Source organism: Anguilla anguilla, chromosome 2 (assembly GCF_013347855.1).
Source record: "Anguilla anguilla isolate fAngAng1 chromosome 2, fAngAng1.pri, whole genome shotgun sequence".
Taxonomy (NCBI): domain Eukaryota; kingdom Metazoa; phylum Chordata; class Actinopteri; order Anguilliformes; family Anguillidae; genus Anguilla; species Anguilla anguilla.
In genome coordinates this window covers 41,375,818-41,394,933 of record NC_049202.1, presented here as the reverse complement: position 1 = coordinate 41,394,933, position 19,116 = coordinate 41,375,818, and the positions used below count along the sequence as shown (strand labels likewise).

Genomic DNA, 19,116 nt, shown 5'->3' with positions numbered 1-19,116 from the left:
CATTTGTTCCCTCTTGTGTACTCGGTAATATTCAGGTCTGTGTTTTATGCATTGCGTTACCATTGAGAGCTGGTTTAGTAGCTATTCCCGTGAAATATTCCATACATATTCTGCCATGTAGTGCATATTCAGTCGCCCAGGGTTGTAGGAATTGATGAGTCATGAGTGAAAAGTGAGTGGGGGAAACATCCAGCTTTTTGCTGCATGATTGTGATTAATTGATAACAGTCACAATGATAAATATTCACCCAACGACTGTCCACATATGGGTTTCATTAGGAGGAACTATTTTTTTAATGGATGTACGTTCCATTACTCTCGGAGCAGCACAAGTCCGCCCTTTCTCTACAGCGTCAGGTAAGCCATCCCGCCGATGTCCCCATATTTCCATGTGGGGGAGAAAACAGATATAGCGACAGTGTTGGGAGTCTTGGATTGTAAAGGTGGTAAGTAGCTGTATTGTCACGTCTGCACTAACTATGCTACGACTGGAAATTTAGAAGGTCGAACATGGAATAAGCACAGATTGTCTTTGCATCATTTTCACTTTGGATGTCAGTCCCATGGAATTCTAAAATTTTAACTGGAAATGACAGATTTTGTTTCCTTGCACTGGATACACTGCTGGGTTGACTGCTGTAGTTGACATGCTTACTTTATCTTTGTGGCTGAATATTACGCAAAATTTCACCATAGCCATTAGACCGAGAGAACTTGGAGAAAACCTTTTCACCTCACTTTCCTCTTTCCATCACTTTGTTACAGGTTAATATCTCATCTGTCCTTAGGAATTTGTTCCAGGACTACAGTTTTTCAAATGTATTTAACAAATTGTTATCCGGCTGTTCTGTTCTTGAGGCTAACCAGTGGTCTGCATTTTGTGGTGTACCCTCTCTGGTTATGCTGGTGTGCTCTTTATGGTGGTCTTTGACATATCTACGCCTGCATCCTGGAGAGTGTTCTTCATCTGTTCGATAGTTGAAAAGTGTTTTTTCTTCACAATTTAAAGTATTTTTGTCATCCACTATAGTGGTAATTTGTGGTCCTTCAGGTTGTTTGCTATTGCTGAGCTTGCCAGTGTTCTTGCCTCTTGTATCAAACAGTTGAACTTGCCACACCCAGTGTTTTGGGTATGTGGCTGATGTGTTGATTTTTCAGCCTCGGGATGGCTTGCTTTACTGGCATTGGCTTCATGTTGAGAAAACAGTAACAGATTCCAAATGCAAATTCCACAGCTAGAATTAACTCTAGACGGCTGAAAAACGGCTGACTAGCCAAATGCCCATATACTTTTGGTACCCTAAAATGGGGTGGACTACGTATATGAAAGGCTGTAATTCCTACACTGATCACCTAATATGGATGTAAATATCTTCAAATTCGAGCTGACAGTCTGCACTTTAACGTCATATTATTTTTTTCATTTCAAATTTAATTTGCTGGAGAACAGAGCCAAAACAAAAATTGTCCCTGCCTAAATACCTATGGATGCTCTGGGGTGGTCACAGGCAGGCAGCAAGAGGTTCAAATGGAGTGGCCGTCCAGCCATCCGTCAATGTTGTGGCAAGATTGAGATTCTATTCTGAGGCATTGCCCAATTTAGTAGTTCTATCCTGACACTTTGTTCCAACCGGTCCAATGTAACAAATGTTTCAGTCATATCCAGAAGATAATTCATCTTGCAGTACAGTATTCCTGCCGCTGCACTGTAACAGATTTTCTTCCAGTTGGTACCTAGTTTTCCCTGACGATCTTGGAATTCTCTCAGAGTAGAGGCAGTCTAACAAATTCCAGTCTTGTGTAGCTTCAGTTATTTTGTGGAAGGCTACGGGGTAGTGTAACTGTCTTCCTTATGTACCTTAAGATATTTAGACAGAAAAACATGTGTAAAGCAGAAAATTATGTTTAAATAAGGTTATCTCCGGAATTACTTAAATTAGATATCTTTATTTTATGTCATCAAAAAGATCTTACCACTTATAAAACATTGGCGTCATGCTGCGGAGTGTATCACATTTTAAAATTTATGAATTTAAATTATACATTTTGTGATTAACGTTAGTTATGCTTTGATTTGTAGGTAAATTTATGATGAGTATGAACTGATTGGTGATTGGATTGTGCTATCCAGGTGCCTTTCTATTTGAAAAGGTGCTAATCCTTCACTGACAAAGTGCTGTGAAAGTAGGAGTGTACAGAGGCATTGTACGGTGAAGTTAACATGAAATGCATTTATATTATGTATTTGCATGTTGTGCATAAATTTTATTCTAAGGTAAAGCATTATAATTTCCTGTCAGTTACCCTCCTTTCAGGCGTTCTGTATTTCTGACACTCCATCAGTGGCTCCACAGCAACACTTCATCCCTTCTTTTTCTTTCCCATATCTGTCCCATCCACCTCTCCCTTCTTCCAATATCTTTTTGGCATTAACATTTTCTCACTCTGTTTCAATTTGCTGTTTTTCTCTGGGTTAAAAATCTGGCCTGTGCGATGTGAGATTTTTGCTCTCCTCGCAACCTGCTTCCTTGCTCTCCTCAAAGTACTGATGTCATTGGCTGTCTCATCCCTTCATTCTGGGCCTGGTAATGGCTCAAGGGAAAGATTAACAGAATAATGAATTGGGTAATCTAATAAGGTTTGTCTTATTTATTCATTATCCAAAGCAGTGATGACTGACTTGGTCAGGACAGCAGCCTGCAGTCCGAGTGCTGGACTGAATCCAAGGACCTGATAAAGGGCTGGGAAAGGGACAAATGCAGTGTATTAAGAAATGCAACCTTGTGAATGTGTTCATAATTTTTGGCCATGAATGACACAAGCTAGTTTTATAACCTATTTGAACACTAGGTTAGAGAACAGCACCATTCAGTTGTCTTCAAACCTACATCCTGAAACTGTGATCAATACAAAATGTAAAATCAAGTTTCATTTGACTGGAATATTGTGTTAAAATACATCATAATTAAATACTCAATTCTGATTGGTTGAGTGGATGTTCATTATTTCTAATTACCTGCATGGATGAACAATATAATGTATGACTGCATTATATTGTGATATTGTTTTTGTTTTATTTTGGAAAGAGGCCTTATCACCATTCCACATGAATATACTATGCCTGACTAACATTGTATCAATTAATCAATTTAATTGGCAGTTGAAAATAATGGCAAAAAAGTAATGATGGAAAGAGTACTATAACAAAGTAAGTAGCCATGTTATAAGCAAAAGAAAGCACATCTGGCTGAGCCATGCTATGAAAATAAACCACTTAAGGGTGATTATCAACCTGCCTCTCCGTTGTATCATACCACACAGTCATGGTTTTTCACACACCCAAACCCAATGGCCTGTTGCGTTTTACTCCTTGCATAACAAGTCTGAAATAGAATGGTAGTGAGTTGGGAGTTAATTGTAAAGTCATAATTATAACATTAAGACTTATGTGCGATGTAATGCTATGTAAAGGTGGTGAATCTATTCAGTAAATATAAATGCAATGCAGCACATTTAAAGAAATGTGAGTGAATCTGTTGAGGTTGTGGTGCATTTATCATCAGTATATAATGTCAGCGGTGAGTGTGTTTGAGTTGAGCAAGTGGAACTTGATGCAGCCTGTAGTCAGATGTTACAATGGGCCTGATTCAATTGCAGACCACAGAGCTTTTAGTCAAACCTCAACCCAAAGCACTTCACTGTAAGCACTTTGCTTTTTCGTTATTCACTTTTTATCATATTAGCAGAGCAGGATGCTTTTTCCAGGGCAAATTATGTAACTTATTTTTTTTGTAATCCATTTATACAGCTGTGTGTTTACACACAACGGCAGAACCCCACCTGGGAATGAAAGCTGAAACCTTATGGTCACACATTATTCCTTACTTCTTATGTTACAGCATGGCCCATGCCCCTATAGATTTTGTTCTCCTTATGTGCTGTAAGCTTTATGAACTGGCATACATCTGTGGAAGTGATTGTGAAGAATCTTTCTTGCTTGAAGGGATTGTTCACATTCAGGAGGTAAGAGAATGTATGCAAAAACATTCATCAAACATCAGTAATCTCTAATTTATAATCTAACTATAAAAGGTTTAGTTTCATAATTGCTACTAATATGTTTATTTCACTTTCAATATCTGCATTTTAATACAGTTGAACAAGGGTTTTCAAATTCAGTTCTGGGGGTCTCTAGTTTATGCTTGTTTTGATTTCAAACACAGTTGCAACCACTCAATAGCTCATTTTTCTTAATTACACACTTTTAAGGTCTGGTGAGAGATTTACCCTTTTACGTCATATCATTTCTGAAATAGTTATGCAGGCCATGAGGAATGTTCCATGTTCACATTACACAAGTTTTAATCAGTCAACTCATCAACTGATGTTTTGATTTTCTTTAATATGCTAAGGGATAAATAATTTATTTCAAAGGTGCAGTGTGTAGAATTGGCATCTAGCAGTGAGGTTGCAAATTGCAACCAACTGAATAACACCTCTACCTTTCCAATGACGTAGGAGAAGCTGCGGTGGCCTGTAAGTCCCAAAAATGGTGTCATAGTCTACGACAGCATCAAGTAGAAGTGATGAGGTTCCTTGATTGATCTATAAATTGTATTTAGTTATATAGTCTGTAAAACTATAGGTCATAGCTTACAAATAAGATAGCGATTATGATTGTTAATTGTTCTGCATTGTGGTAGCGTTTTATTGCTAACGTTAGCTGCTTTGAATGGTAAATCATAGAAAGACATGGTGCGTCACAAACTATTACACTAAGGTAACGAAAACACAACGATTCTTATTTTCATGGGATTATACACTAATTAAAACATACTTGTGAATATTATATTCAATTTCTGCCAAGTCCGTTTCGCTAAATTCTACACACTGCACCTTTAAAAGAGATTACATTTTTAAATGATTTTGCATGGAGAGGTTAAATAAGTGGGTTTCTAATTTTAAAAGTTCAGTTAAAAGAAACGGAATGAGTTAATCCTGCATAGTTTAAAGACAAAGACAAGAGCTTTGATGTATCTTTCAACAACATGAAATAATCAAGAGATTGCAACAAAATTATAACAAAGACTAGCATACACAGGGGTCCCCCAGAACAAAGTTAGCAAACCCCTGCTTTACACTTTTCTGTAAACAAGCCATTAGAGTAATGATTGTTGAAGTATTTATTTTTTACTGACAAGATCATTATGAGCAAGGACTGCTCCAGTGCTGAATTGCTATCTTAATTTTATTCATTATCTGTTGATATGTATTGTGTCTTTGTTACAGTGTGTCTGTACTTGGGCTGTACTGATACAAACTCATTTGCCCTGATTCTGTGCCTGTATTGTGTTCTGTGCAATATTCGGCTTCTACACATCACACTTGTATTCTCCTGGACACTTACTGACAACCACCAGTTTTTTTAGTACACACACCAAGAAACACAATATGCCCCATATGAGCTGAGGTTTTATGATTAAGAAAATGTATTTCAACAGATCATGGTAAATGGTAAATGGACTGCATTTATATAGCGCTTTTATCCAAAGCGCTTTACAATTGATGCCTCTCATTCGCCAGAGCAGTTAGGGGTTAGGTGTCTTGCTCAAGGACACTTCGACACGCCCAGGGCGGGGTTTGAACCGGCAACCCTCCGACTGCCAGACAATCGGTCTTACCTCGGTCTTACCTCCTGAGCTATGTCGCCCCCATAAGATCATGTGAATAAAGTATTTTCATTGGATGTTAAATGTTAAATCTAGTATAGTACTCCAGTGAAATATTTCACCAGTTTATTTGAGATACAGATAGGTCGATAAGCGGCTACAATCTGAAGTAACCCCAGTAACTGTATTAGACAGATTTAGCTTGAAAGCACTGTGCTTTGACAGTGTTACACCCTTCGTATGCTTGCGTACTTCAAACTGAAACAGGGAGTATGACAAGGTGATCTGTGTGGGCGCCATGGTGGGTGCTGAGTGGATAAAAGACTAAAACTGTTAATGCATTGAACAAATGGCATTTTATTTCCCTTCATGGAATAAAGATTAACTAAATCAGAAGCCAAATGGATAAACCTCAGCACAGAAATGGAGAATCTTCAGAATAGTAAGAAAATGCAAAAATTTGTAGTAGTTCTCTACCAGAGGTAGTGTACAATACGCCACCACTTCATTCAGCAGCGCCTAAGCAGCTGTCCAACCAAGGCACTGAGCTTAACAAAGGCAGTGGACATCACGTGATCTGCTTTTTAGTTCATCTGAAGTGTGCAGACCTGTATGTGAGGAAGCTGTGGTCCTGCAGGACTGCCAACCACCACCTGCTCCCTTCTGGCATCAGAGGGTTCCAGTATACCTACTTGCAGAAACTGCGTGGGTGGGCAGCAAAATTCTTCTGACCCAGTCAAAAGGTCATCCTTAGACTACACAAAGATCTAGGTCTTACAACATTTGTAGCATCATGATTCAAAACACATAGATCTATACTTCCAGGCAGCACACAGAAGCTTAAGATACAGCTACACCTACCAGTGTTATAACTGTGCACACACAAGTCTTGCCCTTTAATTGAAAGGGGTCTTCAATTTCCCAATCTACAGATTTGTGAAACCATTTACCGATTTGTGAATCCATTCTACAGATTTGTGAAACCATTCTACGGATTTGTGAAACCATTCTACAGATTTGTGAATCTATTCTACAAATTTGTGAAACCATTTACAGATTTGTGAATCCATTCTACAGATTTGTGAATCCATTCTACAGATTTGTGAAACCATTCTACAGATTTGTGACTTTTGCTACAAAAATACCTACATACTTCTGCCCATAGTGCCCAATGTGGTGCTTTGTTTTTATATTTTTCAAATTTATAATCACAGTGTTTCCCATTAACTAAGCTGTTGTGGCCCACCACAGGTTATTTTGTCCTGCCATAGTTCAAGAAAAAGCCAAAATGTTTATTTACACTCATAATAAACATAAAAGATCACTATGTGCTTTGCACCGTCACCTCAGCAAAGCTCGTCTCACAAGTTGGACGACGGTTACTGTGACTAGCTGTTTAAGTGTTTTAATTTTAAGGCTGCCTATAGAAAGGTGGATACCCATTTTTGCTTTCATTTTGGCAGAGCAGGGATTGCATTCCACTTCGTAGTTCCGTTTGCTCTTACCGTAAACCGAGAAACTGTGACTGAGTAATGGAGGTCAGCAGGTAGGCCAGTGAGGTGTAAGAAACTCCAGGCACAATGAATATTCAGGTGAGGGAGCACTTTGAGGGGTGAAAATAGGATGGAAAAGTACAAATAAGGGGGTTAGGGACGCCGTATGTCCACCATGAGTGCGGGAGAGCAATTTGTTCATTAGGGACTCTCAAGGCCTGCATGCCATCTTTAAAAGTATGATGGAGAAGAAAAGAGTGAGCCAAATTTCAAATTGTTAAGGTAGCAATGAGTAGCTAAACTGCTCCTCAATTAGATAGTGGGAGGAAAGGAGCAAAAATACATTACGGATATCATTAATATTTACACAATTATGTTGCATTACATTAGATTACAATCACTTAGAAGTTGCTCTTATCCAAAGGGAAGGACATCAGTGTTAGTCTAAGGAATACAAAAGGTCCATTTATAATCATTAAGTGCAACGTTAACCTAACAGGCAACAATTTGTATTGTAACAAAAGAAAATACCACTGGACTGATAATCTCTATAAAGTTATGCCTATAACATTATTCCAAAAGGAAATTTGAAGAATAGATAAGTGAGTCAGGGGCACCATGGTGCAATCCAAAGAGTTGAGTCTTCAGGCTCCGTTAAAAGAAGGGCAGGGTTTCTGCAGTTCTGACTACAGTGGGAAGCTCATTTCACCACCAGAGGGCCAGAACAGACAGAAGTCAATAATATAATATTACTTGTAATATATTTTTTTAATGTATTTACATGTATTCCAGAACTGTCCCAAAACATTAACAAGCATATGTGTAATGTCATCCATTTCATCTTAGGACCATGGCTTTCTTCCTGAACATGTGACTAGGGTTGGGAAACATTTAACTTGCATTTCAGTCATTATCCTCAAGGCATCACTGTATGTAATTAAAGTAATCAGTGGCAAGCAGTTAAAGGATCCATGCCACTTGCACAATCAAACCACCTGCAGAATTTGTTGGTGCAAGGGTACAATTCTAAACCATGAGTGTTGTGTCTTACCTACAGTGGGCTAGTTTTACACCAAAAACATTTTTTTTGTTGTAGATTAGTTTAATCAGTTGTAAAACACCTGATTCAATTGATTAGGTTCTTAGTTTATAATTAGTTGGTTAAATCAGGTGTCATAATGCTGAGCTATAACAAAAACCTGCACTACATCTGAACTTCTTTGATAAGATTGGTCTCCCTAGTGGTAATTTAATAATTAAACTGAAGTGATAAAAGTACTGCAATGTGTTGATTTCATAACCTGTGTCATGGCCCTATATACATTGTTTATTTTTAGTCAGGCATTGTACAGACAGCTTGAGGTACGCAAGGCCCCAGTTGGTCAAAGATCTTATCCTTTTACTGCAGCTCAGGCACAACACAGGCACTTCAGCAGGCAAGTACCACTAGAGGGGAGTATTAGACAAATCCTCCTGGTGCGAGGACCATCCAGGCAGGGCCAAGAAAGTAAGATCCATCACCCAGCATTCCTACAGAAGGTCATTGAGAGAAGAAAGAAACACATGACAGGGTCTCTGATTCAAAGTGTTTTGCAAGTACTGACTGAACATTTATGACTGAGAGCAACAGAACACAATGCACTGTACTGGTTTAAGCAGCATACTAATGCACTACCACAGATTAAGTTCTGACTTTTATAGGTATCAACTCTCAGGTGAAATAGGCGTTTATGTTTGTTTACTATTTTATCTATAGGTATGAAAAACTTTGTGACAACTTATAATTATAATAAAAGAAGAAAAATATGCTGTGTGCATAAAGGTGTTTTCCTGAAAAGTAATAAACTTGAACAAAGGTATGACTTAAATAGAAATTTAAGACCAATTTGTTGCAGGTTTATGAAATAGCAGAAATTTCATTGTAACTGACTATCTCAAATAATTTGGGCCCTAATGGAGCTGGGACACGTGTGATCATTTCTTTGGAGGCCCAACATTTTTGCCTGGACAACCTCTGCTTGACAGCACACTTGATGTGATCACTCTCGAAATCACAATGGAAGAATTACGGATAATTATTATGGATAATGCTTTTCTTTGTTTTCAGAAACATGGCAAGTCAAAATGTCTCCTTTTTGAAGAAAATGGACAAAAAAGGCAAATGAAAACAGAAAATTGAACAAAAATAAAGTAAAAGACATTATAAGCAGTACCCAAAAAAAAACAAAAAAAACAACAGAATAATCACACACTGTAAGGACGTCTTAAAATCAAGGTCACATTATCACCAAGATCTAAAGATTGATGATATTATCAGAATTTTATTATTTAAAATAATAAAATGAACATCAATCAGTTTCCAGAACGCATGGGACACTGGGTCTTTTAAACTCCATGCTTGAAGGTTGTTCTCTGGCTCATTGCCTCAGCAGATGCATTGTTTCATCTTTATGAAATTGAAAGTTTCAAACCCCTGCACTGCTTTGCCCTGGGGGCAGTACAATATAGTCACCTTGTGTTTGTAATAAGCCCATAAAGCACAAGTGATAAACACTCTGAATAGAATAGCTGCAGCATTCAGGGATATGGAGTGGGAAATGTTTTTGATTAACTGGGAAACTAATGTGTATCCTGCAATAATAGAGCCACAGGACATTGGAAATAGCAAGCAATAGAATTATGTTTAAAACCATTCTGTGTTTTGGTGTCTTTTCACTACAAGATGTAGAAGTAATGGGAATTGAAGCTGCATAATCATGATGCTGGTAGTATTTGTTTACTAGATTGTGCATTATCTATTGATTTTTCTGTTTTTTTCATGGGTTCTGTTAGTTTTATGGACACCATGTTAGCCTCTCCCCCCTCTCTTCCATGGCTCTGAATTATCCTCTCTCTGCAGTTGAATGCCACACCTCCATTTGCAGCCACTCATGGCTCAAGGGGTGGAGCCTATAGCCACATGCCTGCATTCCTACAAATCCCCTCCTACCGTGTCCTGTCAGTTGTGCTTGCCCCACCTACCAATGCACAACTACCCTGACTCTATAGAGACAGGAACCAACAATCCCCACTAAAACCAGATGCATTTGGTGTCCTGGATTCCAACAGTAAAGTATCGTGCAGGCTAATTTAGAGATCTACAAATATTTCCCAATAAAACAAATATTGGGGAAAGGTGGTACACCTGTTAGGAACATTAGCATGAGTCTTATTATGTGTTCATGTTATATAATATGCTATGTTACCATGTTTGCTATGCATGAGATGGATGTTGAAAATGGTGCTGTGAGCAGAGATGTTCATTATTCATCAACATAGGTTTAAAATTCACACAGATTTCATAACACAAATGAATGAAGAAGTGCTCCGTTGACACAATTTCTGAGGGGAAATTTCAAAACATAATACTAGAAAATATATCATAGACATAGCATTACAGTGACACAGAAATAAATATTAATTGAAGCTTGAACACCACATGAGCACTGTTGTGCAACACAACTGATATGCCCTGTATTTGTGGGAGAGAGAGAAACTAAGAAGTCATTTGGCATCATATCACAAATTAGCCTCTGAATTCACTTGAGTCTCTACTTCCTATCTCTCTTTTCCCACCCACCTGCTCTCCCACCCTCACCCCCACCCCAACCCCAACCCCCTGGCAGCATTCCCAGTAGCTAGACAGAGAAAGGGGGGGGGGGGGTGAGATTATATATATATATATATATATATATATATATATATATATATATATATATATATATAAATGCACATGGTAAAAGAAAAAGGGAAGAATACTTTTTGATGATAAAACATGCACAATTAAAGACACATACTACTAATTATGAAGGTTTGTATGATCAGGGTAAATTCAAGAAGGGAAATAGACTTGCAAAGGCAGTTCCCATCACAGAAACAGTTATTTATCAATTTGAAAAAACCATTTCTAGCTAAATTAATTCTTATTGGAATCTTTAAGTCAAGGATGGGAATAATAATGCTCACACAGTAATAATGTGAAGAGAGCAGGATGTTAAACTGGCAGAAAGGGGGAAACTATACACACTGTAAACTGTGATACGAGCACTGATTATGAATGTGCATTTAAAGGAGGGTAAGAATGGTTTAAATATGAATGAATGAACTCCAAATGTCTATCCTTAATATATATATTTTTTTTAATACTACGATTTACACCCACGCAAACGTTTTTTTTTTTTTTTTGTTTTGTTTTCAGTCCAGATTAACGTTTTTTTCCCATATATTGAAATTAAATTACTTAAGCATGGACATGTGTGCTTGCAAATATGCGTGAATATCTAATTAATTGAATAGATAATTGATATTTGTTTAAACAATATCAGTAGGTGAAAAGAAATTACATTTCTGCCGGTGTTAAAGCGACTGAAAATGACACAGACAGTGAGAAAGGGGTGGGGTAGGGAGGAGGGGAGACGCCAAGTGGCACCTTTCCCTTTAAAGAAAAAAGAAAAAAGATAGAAAGAGAGAATCCGACCGCTGCACTACATTGAATAACCGATTGTATGGGAATCCCTCTTCAACCAATATACACATATCGACACTTGAACGGAGAGAAATGAAGAAAGAACGTGCAATTTGTATATACAACAAATAAACACCAGGCGCATTTTGGGTTTTTCTAGGTAATATAACCAAGGTTGTCGTGTGGGCTATGCGATTGTGTGAATTGTAACCATATTGGGTCACTGACATAGGCTATAGACTTCTCGTTCGCGTGGACTTCAAAAAACGAAGAAAAAGAAGAAACGATACACAAAAGAAGAGGGAGAAAATTGGCTGAAACGTGTGAGCCAGTGGAAAGAGTGCACGATAGGTGTTTTCAGTCTCGTTACGTCTTGGTCGTAGCCTAATGCTTTGGGGAAGAAAAAAATTGACGAATATTAAGAAGGACAGTACACACAGTGAGGAAGACCGGTAGAAGAAAGAAACAGCAGGGATTGATTGACAAAGATTGACGACATTAAGGGAGGGAGGAAAGATGTGTATTGGAAATTGAGAAAAATGTGCTAGTATTTTGAGGCGAGACACCGCCGCCACTGGGTGAGAGAGACATAATTAGGCACACAGCTAGTAGACAAGCCCAGTACTGTTATTAATACGTTGCAATAACAGTTACCACAATAATAACAAACATCCAATTAACCAGTTTCATTGCCTATTAAATATTTTAATTATCTCGAAAAGAGACGCTACTGAGAACCGAAGAGAAATTGGAAAATTTTATCTTTTCGATTATAAAACAAAAATCAACGTTTTGTTTGCGTGTGTGTGTTGATGTGCGTGTGTTATACACGCACACTGTACACAGACACGAACCGATCCCGACCAAAACCAAGTAAGTACTTGAATAGGTTTTTGTGTGTGTTTTGTGCAGTGGTCCGTCTATGTACAGGTGGTCAAACAAATCTAAGAACAGTCTGTGCTTGTGATACTGAATGTATTTATGTATGCAAATGTATGACATCTGCAGATATTTAGCATATACACGTATATCGAGGACACTCAACAAGTATTACACTATAACATACAAATCCCTGCGTATGTGCAGTTATATGTGTTACGTACCCCTTGTGTGTGCGTGTGTGTGTGTGTGTATGCTTGTGTCGGTGTGTATGCATGGCTTTTTGCGTTCCTTTCTGTCCCTGCCCCTAATAAAGTGAACAGCCACAGTGTAAGTGTTAATGAGTGAACTTAAATATGTATATCAGTAGGCTATTGAGTCCACATTTACGCTACATGGCTAAACAGAGCTACGCACATACACATTTTCTAATGGTTTTATATCATGTTATGTATTACAATACAGTTTAATACTGCAAATCACTATATAATTCCTCTATCAAGTTGTTTGTGTGTATGCCCTGTAAGTAGTCTGTACATTATAGCTGCTAAGCACCTCCGTCTCCAAAGGGATGAGTAAGCTAATTGAGGGATGGGGAAAGGGGGTGGGGGGTGGGGGGTGGGGGGGGGGGTGGTTGTTATTAAGGTGGGGGTGGACTGGCAGGGAGCAAGAAGGTATGATGTGCAGATACTTGGGGGGGGGGGGGGGGGCACAGAGGAAAGAAGGCATGATATGGCAAGTTCAGAGAGACAGCCAAGAAATAAGGAGAGAGTCGGGACAAGACAAAACACAAGTGGAAATGGCAGTGGAAGAGCAGAGTCAGGGATAAAGAGGGGTAATTATGTGGCTTTAGTTATTAAGGTCAATAAAAAAGTGTGCATAATTCAGAAGTTAGATCGATAGAATCTTCCCTTCCTCAACTCTTATCTCCGATCCCATCATCAGTATTTCACGTGCGTGTGCTTTTTTGTCATGCTTCTTTGGTTTTGTCCATCTGCTCTTGTCTTTCTAAGCAGTTCATTTGCATGTCCATCAGTTTTTGTCTGTCTTCCTTTAATACATCAGCATATTGCTCTCTTCAGTACCTTCCAATCTATATGCCTATAAAGACAGCTCTCTCTGTCTCATATTTGTCTGCCAATACCATCTTTGTTTTTGTTTAAGGCTGTAAACTAGAAATTATCCTTCTGCTCTTTAAAGGACATACTGCCCTAAATGTTGCTCAATCTCATAGAAAAATGTGTCAGAGTTGATGTTTAAGTGAATATCTTGCTTATACACAGATTCTTTCTCAACTGAACTACCAATAACACTAGTGTTAATGAAAGCTCTTGTACTTTGTTAGCAATTATCTCTGGCTTAACTTTTTGTCCATTTCTAGCTAATACACTGAGATATTAGTGATGTTAGCACATGCTCTTTCTCCAGGTCAACCTCCTTCCACTTGTTATTTTCTCTTCATCCCCCTTTCTCAGTACCCTTTCTCTCCCCTTCTCTTTATGCCCCCTCTTAACAACTAAACCTCTCCACACCTTCCTCCTCCCTTTAAATATCAATTTTCATGCTCTTCATTCAACTCCTCTCAAATTTTTATGGCTGTTGTTGCTTATTTAGTTACTAAGCAGATGCTCCACATCCCTAACAGTTTATTCATGCATGCAGCTTGATACTGAACCAATCAAGTTGAAATACCTTGCCAATACTTCACCTGTGACTCTAATGTTCTGGCTACAGTCTCCGGATCCTAAATACATTTGCCATTGACACATACAGTACTAGTTACAAGTTAGTACACGTTTTTATCCCTCCCACCCTACAACCAGTCCAATCCTTTCTTTTTTCTACTTTCTCTGTGTGCTCTGCTCATCCATCTCCCTTTGTGTGTATCCAATCTTTCCTCTTTCTCCCATATCTGACCTCATTCTATGCCTTTCTCCCTCCTTACCTCTAAACATCTTCCCTTTCTCTCTTTCACTCTCCAAACCTTATCTTGACCCATTCTGTCCGTTTCTCCCTCTGCTAAGAATAGTTAGCAACAAGTTCATATGTGACTAGGCTCAACACATTGATATCCCCCTTTCTCTCCATCTCATTCATTCCTTAATCCCTATTAATTTAATTGAGCATTATGAAGAGCTGGTAATTAACTGGAAAGGGCAGGTTTCTTAATGAGTATTTTAGTGGAGATAGAGACAAGCAGACCGAGAAAGAGGTTAACGCTGGGAGGATATAAGAAGAAAATAATACTATTAGTTGGAACCCACTGTGCATGTCCTGGTGGTTTCCCTTAGAGAGAATACTGCTTCCAGCTCTCCCACTCAGACTCACTCTCCCATGTCTCTCTCCTGATTCCCTTGCTTCTTTTCCTTTTCCCCTATTGTTTGGGCTGCCCCTGCAGCCATCCTGTTTTCTCATGCTCACCATACAGGACTGCAGCAGTGGCAGATACAGGTCCTGGAGGGCCACTCTCCAGGAGCCCTGCGCTTCATATAGAGTCACATGGTCTGGTCAATGGTGGCTCTGAATGAATCAGCATAATTGCTCCTCCCTGTCCTGACAGCGAGAGCTGTTAGAATGGAGCAGACCTGCGATATGACACAGAGGCAGGGAGAAAGAGGTGGCACACAAGGCCTGGTCACCTCTGCAGTCTCCTGGTTTATTAATGGGTCGGTGTCTTAAACAAACCCAGAACATCACAGCACAGTCCAGGACAGGCACCCAGGGATGGCACAGCACAGATACAGGGTTATATGTTAAAACGGCAGCCCCGTCCCCTGGAGATGCTGTGGTAAATGTGCACCTGGGAGGACAGAGGATTCTGACCTTGCAGTACAGTGAGCATATGATTCCGCTGACATTCATCATTTCATTGTTCAATCCTCTCACCCACTTTGTCTGCCTAACCCATCACTCATTCCCGATATCTTTTCTTTGCTGCTCACTCCCTCCCTGTTGTATCACACATTCAGTCTCTCACATTCTCCCTAAGGCATGCAGAATGGTAAAGCATTGTCACTTTATTAGCCTCTGTTATCCCTGTTGTGGTAACTGTCTTTATTACATCAGTATGTGTGTCTGTTTTTATGTCCTTGTATTCTCCTTCCTGCACATTATCATATCCAGCATCAAACATGATGGTTAATAAACAGAATGGTTAATGCAATATATACTGTGAGCATGGATAGAACAGGGATTCCAAGTACACAACCAATGTAATTAACTCACTTGACACTGACACTATCAAAATAACCATTTCTTAAAAAACTGACTGACTCAGCTTCATATTTTCTGTTGTATCTTAACACTGGATCTAGCAATTGCAGAAAAACATACATACGGACAGAGAGGATATTGTAGTTCATCTATGCTGCACTGAAAGGGAGGGGGAGACTGCAGTATTTTGTGCTTCTGCAGTACCTCCCTTCGTCCTGTGAGTGTCTCCTCAGTACTGCACTCATAGAGAGAGAGAGAGAGAGAGAGAGAGAGAGAGAGAGAGAGAATTGCGACAGTGAAAGCGAGAAAGCCCAAATCAGACATTTACAGGAGGTATGTTGATAGGGAGACGGACGGACAGATGCCATACATGTGTATCTCCTTGTATTCTTCTGTAGTGTCCTGCCTTAGAGTTACTGTATTTAGTCAGCCTTCTCTTGCTGTTGAGTCTGTCCTCTCATTCTGCATTGCTTGTGCCCTCATTCATAATTCCACCCTTCCTGCTCACATCTCTTTTACCTTCCTCTCTCCTCTGCTCATTCCTTTTCTTTCCTCTCCCCCTGTTCTCTCCTTTTATCTTCCTCTGCCTTGTTTCTCCATCCACTATTCTTTCCCTCTACCTTCTTGCATGCCTTTCATACTTGCTCTGTCTGTCATGTTCTCCTTACATGACCTATTTTTCTGTTTCTTCCTGCATTTTCCCCTGTTCCCAGTATCTCTCTCTCCTCCCTTCCTCTCAGTGCCTCTCCGTCACCTGTGTCAATTGTTATCCCTTCTTTCTTCACCCCTGAACCCTTCCTTCCAGCCACCTCTTCTTCCTTCTCTCTCTGTTTCTGAGTTAGTAGGTTTTCCTTTTTTTTTACTGCCGACTATGGGAGCCAGTCTTGCACAGTCAGCACTCCTCCAAATTTATCATTCACCCTTTCTCCCCTCCCCCTTTCTGCCTCTACCTCTCCATCATTCAGTCTACTAATCCTTCTTCATCCCCCTTTTCCTCTCTCCCTCTCTCAGTAAATTGTAAGTGGTCATGTTTGGAAATGTCCTGCCAGTGCAATTATCCTGTGTTAGCAAGTGCTCATACCTTGGCCTGTTCTCAGCCATCTCCAAAATTACTTCAAAGAGGCTTTTGTATTTTTATTCCCTCTGCTCCTGAATATGAGCATACCAGAGCATATATGGCTCTCACACGCACTGCAGGTATAGGGCTGCTTTTCACCTTTTTTGTCTCCCTTCATATTTCTCTTCTATTCTCATTATTATCCTACTGACTCCCCTTTTCTGTCTTCTTCTTTTCCCTCTTCAACCTTACCCCCTACTCCTCTTTACTCGTTCATTTCCCTTTTTCACCACCCCTGTATCTGCCCTTCCTCTTCTCTTTCAGTTTATGCTCTCCTAGCAGTGTGAACAGTAATGGAACCTGCCATGTTCAGAGCACTTCAAAGCCCGTTCTTCAGGAACATGTTTACTTTTATATACTACAGAAGTGTTGTCACTGTAGAGATATGAACAGAGTTTAACCCTAACATGTCTCACATACCACTCCACTAATATAAAAAATCTTTTTATTGTTTTTTACTTTATACAATTGTACTTAAATGTCCAGTCAGTTTTCCTTCAGTATTACTATGCCCTACTCACCACTCTCTTCCTTGTACTTCATTTTCTCCAGCTGCTCTTCCTAAATGCTTTTCTTGTCCAGGGTATGACCCCGATGAAAGTTTTTTAAATGAACAGCACATTTTCTCTTTGAAATCCCATTCTTCCACCAACATTGTGGCTAACGCAAAATCCCATTGAGCCATTGGACTGATATAGAGGGAATAGCTGATGGTTTTATGGTCATAAATGTGGCAAGCGCCGCATTCAGGAAAGAAAACATACGACATAAAAGAACATTCGGTTATGTATCGTTGCATTTGCGACAAAATTACAGCGCACAAATGTGGTAAATCTTAAATGTCTTGTAACGATGAAATTACAAAATATTGCACAATTAATATAAAGTGCTGGGAAACAGCTGAACGTGTATTCCCCTCTTACGGGTAAACAAGCGAACAGTGTGCGCGCGCTGTCCGACGTTCTGAAATCTGAAACGCACTCGGCACTTCAGGACAGCTCAAAACGATTATCCATATCGTTGTTCCGATCCTCCGTCGATGTTGCTTTTCATTTATTCGGATTTTTATTAATCTTCTTTTAACTTTCTTCATCTAGATGTGTAGACGCTCACTCTTGTCCGATGTTCGTTTTTGCTTTCTTAAATGCCTGCGTCTGTTTTACTCCGTGGTTTAAATATGTGGTGTCCTCAAAGTCTCCTTGTGTTTCTACTCATGTTTTTCTTCTGCTTAATAGACATCACAGGTAATCCGCATGTACTCCTTTTTTCAATTCCTTTTTAGCACATGCTATTTAATTTATCTTTCAACATTTGTATTGACTTGTATACGGATGACATAATGTTTCCTGCCCACCCCCCACCTTCTACCCCAATGCTCCGGTCAGTAGCAGTGTGATATACTGTACAGTCTGGTTAGTCCACATAGTTTGTCAACCTCTTTTGCTATTATCTTACCTGATTGCTGTTCTTTTGACATCTTTCTTCTGAGGTATTTTTCTTTCCCTAATAGTATTAACTTTGTCTATACTTGCAATTTATGAACGTGCATGTAAAGTACTGACTTCAGTTAGTAGATAGATAGTAGGTAGATAGAAAGCAGGAGGGGAGTTGAGGAGAGATAGCAGAGACAGAGAATAAATTAGAACCACATCTTTGTGGATGACAGTATGCCCTCAGGGGCACAGGGAGAGAGAGAGAGAGAGAGAGAGAGAGAGAGCACAAGAGAGAGAGAGAAAGAGAGAGAGGAGGGTTTAAAGAGTAAATTTAAGTGCAGGAATTGAAGGAAAAGGCTAACAGGAGAGGAATGAATAATAAAAAAGCAAGCAGACGTCATAAGCAGGGAGAAGGAAAGAAGTAAAGGCAAAAAACCTGCGCAGGAAGATTGTCATGCGTATATGTTAACCTGAGTATGGGAAGGACAGGCGGAATGACAGAGAAGGAAGACAGAGGCAGATGGAGAGAGCTGCAAACAAAAGAGGAATGAATTAAAGACTGTGAGAGAAGAGCAGAGTGAAGAAAAAACACAAGAGATCCTAAGGTAGAGAAAGGCAAAAAAAAAAAAAACTACCCGAGCATAGCAGAGTGAGGGAAAGAGTGAGAGCGAACACTGATTTGTTCAATGAAATTTGATTCCTTTATGCGGAACACGAGAGCATGAGAGAGTGAGAGAGCAAGAGAGAGAGAGAGAAAGCGAGGAGGGGGAGGTGGGGGATAAAGGAGGCTATTTCTTTGAATGAAAGG

At 39.4% G+C, this 19,116-nt stretch overlaps 1 protein-coding gene and 1 long non-coding RNA gene across 10 annotated transcripts in view; one reads left to right on the top strand and one right to left on the bottom strand.

The window, feature by feature from the left end:
• Positions 1-5,903: 5,903 nt before the first annotated feature.
• Positions 5,904-18,933, bottom strand: LOC118219757. Of its 2 annotated transcripts, none has more exons than XR_004763839.1 (3): positions 17,397-18,933; positions 15,883-15,993; positions 5,904-8,692 (listed from the first exon to the last, which is right to left on the bottom strand). It is a non-coding gene; the product is annotated as an uncharacterized LOC118219757 (long non-coding RNA). The 2 variants fall into 2 exon arrangements; XR_004763840.1 differs by lacking the exon at positions 5,904-8,692 and adding an exon at positions 13,246-15,130.
• Positions 11,635-19,116, top strand: part of LOC118219755 (potassium voltage-gated channel subfamily C member 1-like) — an 82,395-nt gene continuing 74,913 nt past the window's right edge. For 5 of the 8 annotated variants that reach the window (XM_035403145.1, XM_035403142.1, XM_035403143.1 and 2 more), the window contains exon 1: positions 11,635-12,539. The gene's annotated coding sequence lies outside the window, so the exon portion shown is untranslated. The remainder of the gene's footprint in view (positions 12,540-19,116) is intronic. The other 3 variants (XR_004763837.1, XR_004763838.1, XM_035403146.1) reach the window with 1 other exon arrangement.